Raw genomic sequence first — 15,124 nt, 5'->3', positions numbered from 1 at the left:
AAAAAAAAAAAAAAAAAAAAAAAATCGGCCATACCATGCTGAATACGCCGGTTCTCGTCCGATCACCGAAGCTAAGCAGCATTGGGCTCGGTCAGTACTTGGGAGGGAGACCACCTGGGAACACCGAGTGCTGATGGCACTTCTTTTGCATTTTTTTCGTCTCTATAACGCCTTTTTTTTTCCTCACAGTTATATAAGTGATCCAATACGCCTCAAGCAACTCTAGGAGGTGTCGTGATTTTGTTATAAATAACAAATTCCCACTGGCAGCGTACACGTACGTGCGGACGCGAAACTCCGTGCGTGCTTGTGGCAAAACGGAAGCGACCGCTTGGCTTTCCGGCTCTCATTCTGACGTGTGCGTCGGCGTGTACAGTGCAGATTAAAATACGGCAACGCGCCGAGATAGCACGGAGGCCCAGTGTGCGCATAACAGTGCGCAGGAACGCACAATTAGCGTTCATCGATATAGTCGACACGCATTCCCTACCCAGCCGATGCGCCAACAATACAGGCTTGCTCCCGTTGCTCTTTCGGTGCATGCCACAGTGCGTTACGATCGCCAGAACGGCTGATAAAAGCCCAGGGCACGTAATTGCTCGCTCGGCGCCTGTTGCCACACTCGACGGAAGTATCTGTGCGAAGGTTTGCATCCGGGAGGGGCCGCACACAGTACATAAGCGCTTGAAACGCTGAGTCTCTCGCCATCGGCCATACCATGCTGAATACGCCGGTTCTCGTCCGATCACCGAAGCTAAGCAGCATTGGGCTCGGTCAGTACTTGGGAGGGAGACCACCTGGGAACACCGAGTGCTGATGGCACTTCTTTTGCATTTTTTTCGTCTCTATAACGCCTTTTTTTTCCTCACAGTTATATAAGTGATCCAATACGCCTCAAGCAACTCTAGGAGGTGTCGTGATTTTGTTATAAATAACAAATTCCCACTGGCAGCGTGTACGTACGTGCGGACGCGAAACTCCGTGCGTGCTTGTGGCAAAACGGAAGCGACCGCTTGGCTTTCCGGCTCTCATTCTGACGTCTCCGTCGGCGTGTACAGTGCAGATTAAATACGGCAACGCGCCGAGATAGCACGGAGGCCCAGTGTGCGCATAACAGTGCGCATGAACGCACAATTAGCGTTCATCGATATGGTCGACACGCATTCCCTACCCAGTCCATGCGCCAACAATACAGGCTTGCTCCCGTTGCTCTTTCGGTGCATGCCACAGTGCGTTACGATCGCCAGAACGGCTGATAAAAGCCCAGGGCACGTAATTGCTCGCTCGGCGCCTGTTGCCACACTCGACGGAAGTATCTGTGCGAAGGTTTGCATCCGGGAGGGGCCGCACACAGTACATAAGCGCTTGAAACGCTGAGTCTCTCGCCATCGGCCATACCATGCTGAATACGCCGGTTCTCGTCCGATCACCGAAGCTAAGCAGCATTGGGCTCGGTCAGTACTTGGGAGGGAGACCACCTGGGAACACCGAGTGCTGATGGCACTTCTTTTGCATTTTTTTCGTCTCTATAACGCCTTTTTTTTTCCTCACAGTTATATAAGTGATCCAATACGCCTCAAGCAACTCTAGGAGGTGTCGTGATTTTGTTATAAATAACAAATTCCCACTGGCAGCGTACACGTACGTGCGGACGCGAAACTCCGTGCGTGCTTGTGGCAAAACGGAAGCGACCGCTTGGCTTTCCGGCTCTCATTCTGACGTGTGCGTCGGCGTGTACAGTGCAGATTAAAATACGGCAACGCGCCGAGATAGCACGGAGGCCCAGTGTGCGCATAACAGTGCGCATGAACGCACAATTAGCGTTCATCGATATAGTCGACACGCATTCCCTACCCAGTCCATGCGCCAACAATACAGGCTTGCTCCCGCTGCTCTTTCGGTACATGCCACAGTGCGTTACGATCGCCAGAACGGCTGAGAAAAGTCCAGGGCACGTAATTGCACGCTCGGCGCCTGTTGCCACACTCGACGGAAGTATCTGTGCGAAGGCTTGCATCCGGGAGGGGCCGCACACGGTACATAAGCGCTTGAAACGCTGAGTCTCTCGCCATCGGCCATACCATGCTGAATACGCCGGTTCTCGTCCGATCACCGAAGCTAAGCAGCATTGGGCTCGGTCAGTACTTGGGAGGGAGACCACCTGGGAACACCGAGTGCTGATGGCACTTCTTTTGCATTTTTTTCGTCTCTATAACGCCTTTTTTTCCCTCACAGTTATATAAGTGATCCAATACGCCTCAAGCAACTCTAGGAGGTGTCGTGATTTTGTTAAAAATAACAAATTCCCACTGGCAGCGTACACGTACGTGCGGACGCGAAACTCCGTGCGTGCTTGTGGCAAAACGGAAGCGACCGCTTGGCTTTCCGGCTCTCATTCTGACGTGTGCGTCGGCGTGTACATTGCAGATTAAAATACGGCAACGCGCCGAGATAGTACGGAGGACCAGTGTGCGCATAACAGTGCGCAGGAAAGCACAATTAGCGTTCATCGATATAGTCGACACGCATTCCCTACCCAGCCGATGCGCCAACAATACAGGCTTGCTCCCGTTGCTCTTTCGGTGCATGCCACAGTGCGTTACGATCGCCAGAACGGCTGATAAAAGCCCAGGGCACGTAATTGCTCGCTCGGCGCCTGTTGCCACACTCGACGGAAGTATCTGTGCGAAGGTTTGCATCCGGGAGGGGCCGCACACAGTACATAAGCGCTTGAAACGCTGTGTCTCTCGCCATCGGCCATACCATGCTGAATACGCCGGTTCTCGTCCGATCACCGAAGCTAAGCAGCATTGGGCTCGGTCAGTACTTGGGAGGGAGACCACCTGGGAACACCGAGTGCTGATGGCACTTCTTTTGCATTTTTTTCGTCTCTATAACGCCTTTTTTTTTCCTCACAGTTATATAAGTGATCCAATACGCCTCAAGCAACTCTAGGAGGTGTCGTGATTTTGTTATAAATAACAAATTCCCACTGGCAGCGTACACGTACGTGCGGACGCGAAACTCCGTGCGTGCTTGTGGCAAAACGGAAGCGACCGCTTGGCTTTCCGGCTCTCATTCTGACGTGTGCGTCGGCGTGTACAGTGCAGATTAAAATACGGCAACGCGCCGAGATAGCACGAAGGCCCAGTGTGCGCATAACAGTGCGCAGGAACGCACAATTAGCGTTCATCGATATAGTCGACACGCATTCCCTACCCAGCCGATGCGCCAACAATACAGGCTTGCTCCCGTTGCTCTTTCGGTGCATGCCACAGTGCGTTACGATCGCCAGAACGGCTGATAAAAGCCCAGGGCACGTAATTGCTCGCTCGGCGCCTGTTGCCACACTCGACGGAAGTATCTGTGCGAAGGTTTGCATCCGGGAGGGGCCGCACACAGTACATAAGCGCTTGAAACGCTGAGTCTCTCGCCATCGGCCATACCATGCTGAATACGCCGGTTCTCGTCCGATCACCGAAGCTAAGCAGCATTGGGCTCGGTCAGTACTTGGGAGGGAGACCACCTGGGAACACCGAGTGCTGATGGCACTTCTTTTGCATTTTTTTCGTCTCTATAACGCCTTTTTTTTTCCTCACAGTTATATAAGTGATCCAATACGCCTCAAGCAACTCTAGGAGGTGTCGTGATTTTGTTATAAATAACAAATTCCCACTGGCAGCGTGTACGTACGTGCGGACGCGAAACTCCGTGCGTGCTTGTGGCAAAACGGAAGCGACCGCTTGGCTTTCCGGCTCTCATTCGGACGTCTCCGTCGGCGTGTACAGTGCAGATTAAATACGGCAACGCGCCGAGATAGCACGGAGGCCCAGTGTGCGCATAACAGTGCGCATGAACGCACAATTAGCGTTCATCGATATGGTCGACACGCATTCCCTACCCAGTCCATGCGCCAACAATACAGGCTTGCTCCCGTTGCTCTTTCGGTGCATGCCACAGTGCGTTACGATCGCCAGAACGGCTGATAAAAGCCCAGGGCACGTAATTGCTCGCTCGGCGCCTGTTGCCACACTCGACGGAAGTATCTGTGCGAAGGTTTGCATCCGGGAGGGGCCGCACACAGTACATAAGCGCTTGAAACGCTGAGTCTCTCGCCATCGGCCATACCATGCTGAATACGCCGGTTCTCGTCCGATCACCGAAGCTAAGCAGCATTGGGCTCGGTCAGTACTTGGGAGGGAGACCACCTGGGAACACCGAGTGCTGATGGCACTTCTTTTGCATTTTTTTCGTCTCTATAACGCCTTTTTTTTTCCTCACAGTTATATTAGTGATCCAATACGCCTCAAGCAACTCTAGGAGGTGTCGTGATTTTGTTATAAATAACAAATTCCCACTGGCAGCGTACACGTACGTGCGGACGCGAAACTCCGTGCGTGCTTGTGGCAAAACGGAAGCGACCGCTTGGCTTTCCGGCTCTCATTCTGACGTGTGCGTCGGCGTGTACAGTGCAGATTAAAATACGGCAACGCGCCGAGATAGCACGGAGGCCCAGTGTGCGCATAACAGTGCGCATGAACGCACAATTAGCGTTCATCGATATAGTCGACACGCATTCCCTACCCAGTCCATGCGCCAACAATACAGGCTTGCTCCCGCTGCTCTTTCGGTACATGCCACAGTGCGTTACGATCGCCAGAACGGCTGAGAAAAGTCCAGGGCACGTAATTGCACGCTCGGCGCCTGTTGCCACACTCGACGGAAGTATCTGTGCGAAGGCTTGCATCCGGGAGGGGCCGCACACGGTACATAAGCGCTTGAAACGCTGAGTCTCTCGCCATCGGCCATACCATGCTGAATACGCCGGTTCTCGTCCGATCACCGAAGCTAAGCAGCATTGGGCTCGGTCAGTACTTGGGAGGGAGACCACCTGGGAACACCGAGTGCTGATGGCACTTCTTTTGCATTTTTTTCGTCTCTATAACGCCTTTTTTTCCCTCACAGTTATATAAGTGATCCAATACGCCTCAAGCAACTCTAGGAGGTGTCGTGATTTTGTTATAAATAACAAATTCCCACTGGCAGCGTGTACGTACGTGCGGACGCGAAACTCCGTGCGTGCTTGTGGCAAAACGGAAGCGACCGCTTGGCTTTCCGGCTCTCATTCTGACGTCTCCGTCGGCGTGTACAGTGCAGATTAAATACGGCAACGCGCCGAGATAGCACGGAGGCCCAGTGTGCGCATAACAGTGCGCATGAACGCACAATTAGCGTTCATCGATATAGTCGACACGCATTCCCTACCCAGTCCATGCGCCAACAATACAGGCTTGCTCCCGCTGCTCTTTCGGTACATGCCACAGTGCGTTACGATCGCCAGAACGGCTGAGAAAAGTCCAGGGCACGTAATTGCACGCTCGGCGCCTGTTGCCACACTCGACGGAAGTATCTGTGCGAAGGCTTGCATCCGGGAGGGGCCGCACACGGTACATAAGCGCTTGAAACGCTGTGTTTCTCGCCATCGGCCATACCATGCTGAATACGCCGGTTCTCGTCCGATCACCGAAGCTAAGCAGCATTGGGCTCGGTCAGCACTTGGGAGAGAGACCACCTGGGAACACCGAGTGCTGATTGCACTTCTTTTGCATTTTTTTCGTCTCTATAACGCCTTTTTTTCCTCACAGTTTTATAAGTGATCCAATACGCCTCAAGCAACTCTAGGAGGTGTCGTGATTTTGTTATAAATAACAAATTCCCACTGGCAGCGTACACGTACGTGCGGACGCGAAACTCCGTGCGTGCTTGTGGCAAAACGGAAGCGACCGCTTGGCTTTCCGGCTCTCATTCTGACGTGTGCGTCGGCGTGTACAGTGCAGATTAAAATACGGCAACGCGCCGAGATAGCACGGAGGCCCAGTGTGCGCATAACAGTGCGCAGGAACGCACAATTAGCGTTCATCGATATAGTCGACACGCATTCCCTACCCAGCCGATGCGCCAACAATACAGGCTTGCTCCCGTTGCTCTTTCGGTGCATGCCACAGTGCGTTACGATCGCCAGAACGGCTGATAAAAGCCCAGGGCACGTAATTGCTCGCTCGGCGCCTGTTGCCACACTCGACGGAAGTATCTGTGCGAAGGTTTGCATCCGGGAGGGGCCGCACACAGTACATAAGCGCTTGAAACGCTGTCTCTCGCCATCGGCCATACCATGCTGAATACGCCGGTCCTCGTCCGATCACCGAAGCTAAGCAGCATTGGGCTCGGTCAGTACTTGGGAGGGAGACCACCTGGGAACACCGAGTGCTGATGGCACTTCTTTTGCATTTTTTTTCGTCTCTATAACGCCTTTTTTTTCCCTCACAGTTATATAAGTGATCCAATACGCCTCAAGCAACTCTACGAGGTGTCGTGATTTTGTTATAAATAACAAATTCCCACTGGCAGCGTGTACGTACGTGCGGACGCGAAACTCCGTGCGTGCTTGTGGCAAAACGGAAGCGACCGCTTGGCTTTCCGGCTCTCATTCTGACGTCTCCGTCGGCGTGTACAGTGCAGATTAAAATACGGCAACGCGCCGAGATAGCACGGAGGCCCAGTGTGCGCATAACAGTGCGCATGAACGCACAATTAGCGTTCATCGATATGGTCGACACGCATTCCCTACCCAGTCCATGCGCCAACAATACAGGCTTGCTCCCGTTGCTCTTTCGGTGCATGCCACAGTGCGTTACGATCGCCAGAACGGCTGATAAAAGCCCAGGGCACGTAATTGCACGCTCGGCGCCTGTTGCCACACTCGACGGAAGTATCTGTGCGAAGGCTTGCATCCGGGAGGGGCCGCACACGGTACATAAGCGCTTGAAACGCTGAGTCTCTCGCCATCGGCCATACCATGCTGAATACGCCGGTTCTCGTCCGATCACCGAAGCTAAGCAGCATTGGGTTCGGTCAGTACTTGGGAGGGAGACCACCTGGGAACACCGAGTGCTGATGGCACTTCTTTTGCATTTTTTTCGTCTCTGTAACGCCTTTTTTTTCCCTCACAGTTATATAAGTGATCCAATACGCCTCAAGCAACTCTAGGAGGTGTCGTGATTTTGTTATAAATAACAAATTCCCACTGGCAGCGTGTACGTACGTGCGGACGCGAAACTCCGTGCGTGCTTGTGGCAAAACGGAAGCGACCGCTTGGCTTTCCGGCTCTCATTCTGACGTGTGCGTCGGCGTGTACAGTGCAGATTAAAATACGGCAACGCGCCGAGATAGCACGGAGGCCCAGTGTGCGCATAACAGTGCGCATGAACGCACAATTAGCGTTCATCGATATAGTCGACACGCATTCCCTACCCAGTCCATGCGCCAACAATACAGGCTTGCTCCCGTTGCTCTTTCGGTGCATGCCACAGTGCGTTACGATCGCCAGAACGGCTGATAAAAGCCCAGGGCACGTAATTGCTCGCTCGGCGCCTGTTGCCACACTCGACGGAAGTATCTGTGCGAAGGTTTGCATCCGGGAGGGGCCACACACAGTACATAAGCGCTTGAAACGCTGAGTCTCTCGCCATCGGCCATACCATGCTGAATACGCCGGTTCTCGTCCGATCACCGAAGCTAAGCAGCATTGGGCTCGGTCAGTACTTGGGAGGGAGACCACCTGGGAACACCGAGTGCTGATGGCACTTCTTTTGCATTTTTTTCGTCTCTATAACGCCTTTTTTTTCCCTCACAGTTATATAAGTGATCCAATACGCCTCAAGCAACTCTAGGAGGTGTCGTGATTTTGTTATAAATAACAAATTCCCACTGGCAGCGTATACGTACGTGCGGACGCGAAACTCCGTGCGTGCTTGTGGCAAAACGGAAGCGACCGCTTGGCTTTCCGGCTCTCATTCTGACGTGTGCGTCGGCGTGTACAGTGCAGATTAAAATACGGCAACGCGCCGAGATAGCACGGAGGCCCAGTGTGCGCATAACAGTGCGCATGAACGCACAATTAGCGTTCATCGATATAGTCGACACGCATTCCCTACCCAGTCCATGCGCCAACAATACAGGCTTGCTCCCGCTGTTCTTTCGGTGCATGCCACAGTGCGTTACTATCGCCAGAACGGCTGAGAAAAGCCCAGGGCACGTAATTGCTCGCTCGGCGCCTGTTGCCACACTCGACGGAAGTATCTGTGCGAAGGTTTGCATCCGGGAGGGGCCGCACACGGTACATAAGCGCTTGAAACGCTGTGTCTCTCGCCATCGGCCATACCATGCTGAATACGCCGGTTCTCGTCCGATCACCGAAGCTAAGCAGCATTGGGCTCGGTCAGTACTTGGGAGGGAGACCACCTGGGAACACCGAGTGCTGATGGCACTTCTTTTGCATTTTTTTCGTCTCTATAACGCCTTTTTTTTTCCTCACAGTTATATAAGTGATCCAATACGCCTCAAGCAACTCTAGGAGGTGTCGTGATTTTGTTATAAATAACAAATTCCCACTGGCAGCGTATACGTACGTGCGGACGCGAAACTCCGTGCGTGCTTGTGGCAAAACGGAAGCGACCGCTTGGCTTTCCGGCTCTCATTCTGACGTCTTCGTCGGCGTGTACAGTGCAGATTAAAATACGGCAACGCGCCGAGATAGCACGGAGGCCCAGTGTGCGCATAACAGTGCGCAGGAACGCACAATTAGCGTTCATCGATATAGTCGACACGCATTCCCTACCCAGCCGATGCGCCAACAATACAGGCTTGCTCCCGCTGCTCTTTCGGTGCATGCCACAGTGCGTTACGATCGCCAGAACGGCTGATAAAAGCCCAGGGAACGTAATTGCTCGCTCGGCGCCTGTTGCCACACTCGACGGAAGTATCTGTGCGAAGGTTTGCATCCGGGAGGGGCCGCACACGGTACATAAGCGCTTTGAAACGCTGTGTCTCTCGCCATCGGCCATACCATGCTTTCCAACATTCACAAAGCACGCAGTGTACTTGAAACCTGCGATGCAATTAATGGGCGGGTGGCTATGCTTCAGATTGATCTCGAAAAAGCTTTTGATTGTGTTTCTCATGAAATCTTGTTTTCCGTTTTAGACCATGTGAATGTCTGTAAAGTTATCCGCGAGGGTGTAGCCCTGGCGTATCGAAACTGCACGACAAGATTGATTGTTAACAAGTGCCTGGGGGCCCCCATTAGCGTGCAGCGTTCGGTGCGTCAGGGCTGCCCCCTCAGCCCTCTCTTATTTTGTATTTACATCGAAACACTGTGTAGGAAAATAATAGAAGACAATAGTATTAATGGCTTTAGGTTGCAAGCTGCTGAACTTAAGCTGTTGGCGTATGCTGACGACGTTGCTGTATTCACGGTTGATCAGGAGAGCATAAGCGAAGCTGTCGGGTGTGTACGCGAGTTCAGCGAAGTCACCGGTAGCGGGGTTAATTGGTCCAAATGCCTCGGACTCTGGCATGGATGGTGGCCATCCCACCCGGACCATTTTGCCAACGTACCGTGGGCGACGACACCGGTCAAGTATTTGGGCGTTCCGCTCGATGCTTATCGCGAAAGCGAGGAGTATTGGAAACAGCAAACGAAAGAAGCACGTGACAGAGCTGGAAAATGGAAAGGCACCAATCTCTCCATTTTCGCCAGAGCTACAGTCTGCAACCTGTTTTTTATTAGCAAGCTCTGGTATGTGATGCAGGTTTTGCATTGCTCTCGGGTGCACATTCAGAAGTTACACCGGATTTTTGCCGTCTTTATATGGGCTTCCGAATGGGAACGTTGCAGCCGAACGAACCTGTTCCGGCGGGTAAAAGACGGGGGGTTGGGGCTAGGGCACCTCTTTTTAAGGCAGCTGGTGAACCGTTTTTTTGTTTTTTCGCGACGTCTCAGACCCGTTCTTGCGCACCGTGTGCCAGGCGAGGCTGCGGCGATTGCTGCCCGAGTTTGTTGTTACCACAGAAGAGCTCTCGGGTGGAATTTTTGGTTACTACAAAGAGATTGTAGCAAGTGTTAGGTTTCTTTCAGCGCGTTTTTCTAGCGATTATTTGTATAAAACTAAAAGAAAGAAGTTGTGCCATGATCTTTGTGATATTGTTTTCCCAGAGCCTATGTACAGGGCCTTGTACAGTGGAGGTCCTGGAGATGATGTTTTAAAAAGGGTAAAGAAAATGCAGGTGCCAGCAGGAGTAAAGACCTTGTTTTTTAAATTACACACCGGGACACTCCCAGTTAAAAAGTTTTTGGAAGGAAAGGATTTCTTTTTACCGTGGGGATCGAACTGCTTAATTTGTAAACAGCCCGAAACAATAGACCATGTTTTTTTGCATTGCTGGGAAGGGGTTTATTTTTGGGATGTGTTACAAAGGACAATAAAGAAAGAGCTACCACTTGACGCGCAGGGAATTCGTTATTTAAGCACAGACAATGAGGATGGGGTACCATTTGATCTCATAATGCTCTTGGGCCTCCACTGTATATGGCGCTCCAGAATGGCAGGCTATTATTGTGACAAAGACGCACGACCTGCCCGAATTTATTTTCGGGAAAGAATGGACTGCTTTCTGGCCATCCAGAAAGCAGCTGCGGAGCCTCCCGAGTGGCTCTCGAGGCTAGAGCCGCTCTGTATGCTTCGTGAATTTTAGAATGACGAAGCCAGACTCATGCTGGCTGACCACGACAGTGTCTTATGTACATAGTGTTTTGTGTGCTTTTTGTTTAATGTTTTTTTGGTTAAATGTTATGAGCCAAAGCCAGGCAACAAAGAAAAAAAAATCGGCCATACCATGCTGAATACGCCGGTTCTCGTCCGATCACCGAAGCTAAGCAGCATTGGGCTCGGTCAGTACTTGGGAGGGAGACCACCTGGGAACCCCGAGTGCTGATGGCACTTCTTTTGCATTTTTTTCGTCTCTATAACGCCTTTTTTTCCTCACAGTTATATAAACGATCCAATACGCCTCAAGCACATCCTAAGACAGATACAGACCGGGTCACTCCTCGCCCCGGCAGTGCTACACGTACTTCACCCAGAACTCTATCCGAGCGATGTGTGCAATGTTTGTGCAGCTGGTCCGGCGGACCAATGGCACATCATGTGGGACTGTGCCAGGTTCCCGACCGAGGCTACCTCCAGGATATACCCGCACCCGCCGAACTTCAAAGTGCAGTGCAGTCTGCAGACAAGGACATTCAATAAAGCAGAAATTTGGGCAAGTTGGTACGTATCCATTTTGAAAAAGGACATTCAACTATGGGCCGTCCAGCAGGCCCGGGATGCGCTCGAAAAGCACAAGCCTCACGACCCACCACAAACGGGCCGAACGGGGGTAGTGCAGAGGAGGGCATAACCCCGGGTCGACGCTTGGTCAACGTCACGACGCGTCAAACCGTCGGTTGCCGGCATTTTCAATAAAGTTTTTCCTACCTACCTACGGTACATAAGCGCTTCGAAACGCTATGTATCTCGCCATCGGCCATACCATGCTGAATACGCCGGTTCTCGTCCGATCACCGAAGCTGCGCCACTGCTGTTTCTCGCTTTTCCACACACTTCCCGGCCACCACGTCACCGCACGCGGCGTACACAGATATGGTTAGAAAAGAGCATAAATCGATGCTCTTGTGTACCACAACCGTATGCACGCTCTCGTACGTAAACGCAGGCACATTCCCAGTTTTAGTTCAACGTATGCAGACTCGCAACAAAACACCCAGCCTAGTGGCGCCATCTGCTGGTTAGAACGGGAACTACAGTATTTCCCGCTCAATTTAATCCAAATGCCAGAATTTTTAATCTGAGTGCCATTCAATTTAATTCAGGTGCCACAGCAATTAATCCAAGCGCCAAAGCATTTAATCCAAACGCCTGGGAATTTAATCCTCATGCATTCTCACACTGGACCACTCAAAGCATTAGACACCCAATGAGCAAGTAATAATAACTTTTTTAATCAACAAATAAGGGCCGGGTATTTATACCACCCACTATATCAACCGAAGTACAAGGTGAGCGCGAAGCATATTGCAGATATGCATCGGCGGTGTCCTGCAACTCGCGTCGTCATGTCACACCTTTGTTATCCTGATAAGATGAGTGACTCACTCTAAGATTATGACTAATATAAAGTTCGTGTGATTAGCCTATAGTCCACTCACATGACTTCGCATCACTTGCTGCCTGACGTCCCGCATTCTCAACCAAAGTTATGAGGGGTATGGAAATGAACGTTATGTCGAATGTAATGACGCTATCACTTTGACACACTTTTAGCTAGCCCATTCAATGTGTTCCTACATGACACTAATAAACTGCACAAAGATGTGCAATTCTTCCCGCCTTATAAAGTAACGTGACTTTCAGCAAAAGGGAGGCACTTTCGCGACCCAACAACATTGGTATCGGGTTTCCCAGGACAATACGGCTATCATTTGCACACAGCTATTTCGTTGAGCACACACTCCGGTCTCAGGCGACCTGCAGTATCATGCATCACATCAAGTTGCTATTGCAATGTTATAGGTATCGCTAACTCTAAACGCTTTCGCTGCGTCATTACAAGTTGTGACGTCACAAGGAGCGACTTTCGTCATGACGGGACGTTTATCTTAGTCAGAACCTTAGAGTGAGTCGCTCATCTTATCAGGATAACAAAGGCGTGACATGATACGAGTAGCAGGGACACCACCGATGCACATCTGCAATATGCTTCGTCAGTAACAAATAATCGATAACGAGTCTGGGATTTATAGACCGCGTTTTAAGTTTGAGCGGTACAGTGTGAGAATGCATGAGGATTAAATTCGCTGGCGTTTGGATTAAATGCTTTGGCGCTTGGGTTAATTTCTGTGGCACCTGGATTAAATTGAATGGCACTCAGATTAAATATTCTGCCGTTTGGATTAAATTGAGCGGGAAATACTGTAGTGCTGTCAACAAAACCGGCGCTCTTCTTAAGCCTAGTAGCGGCAGAATCGTCGCTCTAAATAAAAAATAAAGCAAATTTATCACCTATATGTTTACTTATAGGTCAGGTGAGACAGAGCTATGGACCGGTGTCGCATTTATGGCCAGTGAACATGCTGAAAAAGGCCGCGACAACGACGAATTCATTCCGAGGCGAGGAAATGGATGGATGGAAGGTAGGAGCGTCCCCTTTGAAACGGGGCAGTGGTAGTTGCCACCATGCTCAGTTTTTTTTCTTTATTTTTGTTTAACTCTATGTAAGTTAATAAAATTCGCCATTTTCTTTAAAATACGTCTTCCTACACTTTAAAACTTATTTCACCTCTCTGCTTTTGAGCCACAAATCCTCCAATCGCTTTTTGCTAGCTTCCACCGCAGATTTATTTACATGATTATTGTTATCTCTAAACCCTAAGGCCTCAGGAAGAGTGAATGTGCCTGCATCGACATCGGGATGGATATCATCACATTTTAGAATGAGGTGTTCTTATCTGCCTTTTCCAGCATCGATATAGTTCTACACTATGCTTCTTTTTCATTGAATCTATCCAATTTTTACCTTCGATATTTTTAACCTGTCGTTTAATGCTCTTTCTTTCTCCTTCCTCGTCTTTGGCAAACTTACTGGCCAGCTTTCTAGTTCGTTTCCGCCACTGTGTTTCAACGCTCTTTCTGTACAGGTATTTAAATACCTTAGCTGCCCACCTGTTATCGTCCAATTTCCTCAGACGTTCTTTGTATAGTACTTTACTCTGAGCTTCCCGTGCTTCGAACGTTGCCCAGCCCATATCCCCCTATACTGCCTCGTTTGTGGTTTTTCCGTGGGCACCTAGTGCTAATCTTCCAAAAGTTCTTTGATTTACTTCTAATCGCGACTGAACTTCAGCCCTTAAGCATAGAACCCATTCCGGAAAGTAAGCCCCGGCACCATTATTCCTTTTCAAATACCTCTGAGTACTTCATACCTGTTGTACCCCCACAATGCCCTATGTTTCATTACCCGGCATCTCTTCGCCCTTTTGCTATGAGAGACTGCTCGTGCTTTTTCCGTGTACATATGCCCTTTGTTTACCCATACCCCGAGATATTTGTATTCGGCCACTCGGGGTATTTCATGGCCTTGTATTGTATGCTCCTGATCTGCTGTGCCGTTGAAAACCATCACACCTGAATTAGTTGCGCTAAAACAGAAACCTAGACTGTCTCCTTCGTCTCCACAGCAATTCACCAAAGTTTGCAAATCTTCCTGGCTACCTGCTAACAGTACAAAATCGTCCGCATACATTAAACCCGATAGTCGTTGCTCAACAACCTTTCCGCCTAATGTGTACGACAGGTCATAACCTACATTGGTTCCTTGAAGCCTTCTTTGCATACTTATCGTATAAAGCATGAACCGTCGAAGGGCGCCGCCATGTTTGTCGGGCAGCGGCGGCGAACGCGAAAAATTTGGGTCCAGCCCGATCGCCCTCGCCGCGCCGCTTTCCGCCTCGCTCGGCGGCAAAAGCGGCAGAATCCGCTTCGCTCGCGAGATTTTTGGACAAGTGTGAACGGGCCTCAGTTTCTTTGATAAAGCATGTGATAAAATCCTTTATAAAATAATGTCTTGTATCATACTGTTCTGAGTGGGATTTAAGTAATCCTAGCCAGTTCACAGCAGTTAATTGGCCCGTGCTAACTTTTCCTCATCCTGCCTTTCTTTTTTTTTTTGAATCTCGGGCAACCCGAGAGGTTTTGTGCTTGGCCCTTCCCTTTTTCTTACATTCATTAATGATATTCCTTTCACTTGATGGGAATAACGCGCTACACACAGACAAAAACCGGCAACTGAAACGGCGGACACAGGACAAACACCCCATTGTGCAAATCACAAATGTTCACCTTACTTTGAACGGGCTACAATTTTAGCTCCTGCAAGGGACAAGAAAGAAAATAAAAGAGGCCTTTGAGATATGGGAGGCCGGTGAAAAAGAGCACGCAAGCACACTCTCGGTGTTGTTATCAAGTGAGGTGTTAGAACTAATCAAGAAACGAAGGATCTTGCGACACAGCCAGTGGCAATGAATTGATTGTTTTGAGCATGTGCATGAAATGTATTTATGTGCCCTCGTACCAGAATAAATTTTAGTTGTTAGTGCGCGCTTGTCCTGTGTCCGTCGTTTCAGTTCTCGGTTTTTGTCCGTGTGTAGCGCGTTATTCCCATAAAATGT

The 15,124-nt window shown here is 50.3% G+C and overlaps 11 non-coding genes and 3 pseudogenes across 11 annotated transcripts; all 14 read left to right on the top strand.

Annotated features, from left to right (window-relative positions):
• Positions 1-20: 20 nt before the first annotated feature.
• Positions 21-139, top strand: LOC144130572 (5S ribosomal RNA; annotated as a pseudogene).
• A 564-nt stretch (positions 140-703) lies between these two features.
• LOC144130945 (5S ribosomal RNA) lies at positions 704-822 on the top strand. Its single transcript, XR_013314371.1, has one exon. It is a non-coding gene; the product is annotated as a 5S ribosomal RNA (ribosomal RNA).
• A 562-nt stretch (positions 823-1,384) lies between these two features.
• On the top strand, positions 1,385-1,503 carry LOC144130944 (5S ribosomal RNA). Its single transcript, XR_013314370.1, has one exon. It is a non-coding gene; the product is annotated as a 5S ribosomal RNA (ribosomal RNA).
• A 564-nt stretch (positions 1,504-2,067) lies between these two features.
• On the top strand, positions 2,068-2,186 carry LOC144130943 (5S ribosomal RNA). The gene has a single exon (XR_013314369.1). It is a non-coding gene; the product is annotated as a 5S ribosomal RNA (ribosomal RNA).
• Positions 2,187-2,749: 563 nt separating this feature from the next.
• Positions 2,750-2,868, top strand: LOC144130942 (5S ribosomal RNA). The gene has a single exon (XR_013314368.1). It is a non-coding gene; the product is annotated as a 5S ribosomal RNA (ribosomal RNA).
• A 564-nt stretch (positions 2,869-3,432) lies between these two features.
• Positions 3,433-3,551, top strand: LOC144130941 (5S ribosomal RNA). The gene has a single exon (XR_013314367.1). It is a non-coding gene; the product is annotated as a 5S ribosomal RNA (ribosomal RNA).
• A 563-nt stretch (positions 3,552-4,114) lies between these two features.
• Positions 4,115-4,233, top strand: LOC144130940 (5S ribosomal RNA). The gene has a single exon (XR_013314366.1). It is a non-coding gene; the product is annotated as a 5S ribosomal RNA (ribosomal RNA).
• A 564-nt stretch (positions 4,234-4,797) lies between these two features.
• Positions 4,798-4,916, top strand: LOC144130939 (5S ribosomal RNA). Its single transcript, XR_013314365.1, has one exon. It is a non-coding gene; the product is annotated as a 5S ribosomal RNA (ribosomal RNA).
• A 562-nt stretch (positions 4,917-5,478) lies between these two features.
• Positions 5,479-5,597, top strand: LOC144130624 (5S ribosomal RNA; annotated as a pseudogene).
• Positions 5,598-6,157: 560 nt separating this feature from the next.
• On the top strand, positions 6,158-6,276 carry LOC144131229 (5S ribosomal RNA). Its single transcript, XR_013314645.1, has one exon. It is a non-coding gene; the product is annotated as a 5S ribosomal RNA (ribosomal RNA).
• Positions 6,277-6,841: 565 nt separating this feature from the next.
• On the top strand, positions 6,842-6,960 carry LOC144131181 (5S ribosomal RNA). The gene has a single exon (XR_013314597.1). It is a non-coding gene; the product is annotated as a 5S ribosomal RNA (ribosomal RNA).
• A 564-nt stretch (positions 6,961-7,524) lies between these two features.
• On the top strand, positions 7,525-7,643 carry LOC144130937 (5S ribosomal RNA). Its single transcript, XR_013314363.1, has one exon. It is a non-coding gene; the product is annotated as a 5S ribosomal RNA (ribosomal RNA).
• A 564-nt stretch (positions 7,644-8,207) lies between these two features.
• On the top strand, positions 8,208-8,326 carry LOC144130936 (5S ribosomal RNA). Its single transcript, XR_013314362.1, has one exon. It is a non-coding gene; the product is annotated as a 5S ribosomal RNA (ribosomal RNA).
• Positions 8,327-10,719: 2,393 nt separating this feature from the next.
• Positions 10,720-10,838, top strand: LOC144130582 (5S ribosomal RNA; annotated as a pseudogene).
• Positions 10,839-15,124: the final 4,286 nt, after the last annotated feature.

This window comes from Amblyomma americanum, chromosome 4 (genome assembly GCF_052857255.1).
Source record: "Amblyomma americanum isolate KBUSLIRL-KWMA chromosome 4, ASM5285725v1, whole genome shotgun sequence".
Classification (NCBI taxonomy): domain Eukaryota; kingdom Metazoa; phylum Arthropoda; class Arachnida; order Ixodida; family Ixodidae; genus Amblyomma; species Amblyomma americanum.
This window is presented reverse-complemented; position numbering and strand designations above follow the sequence as displayed.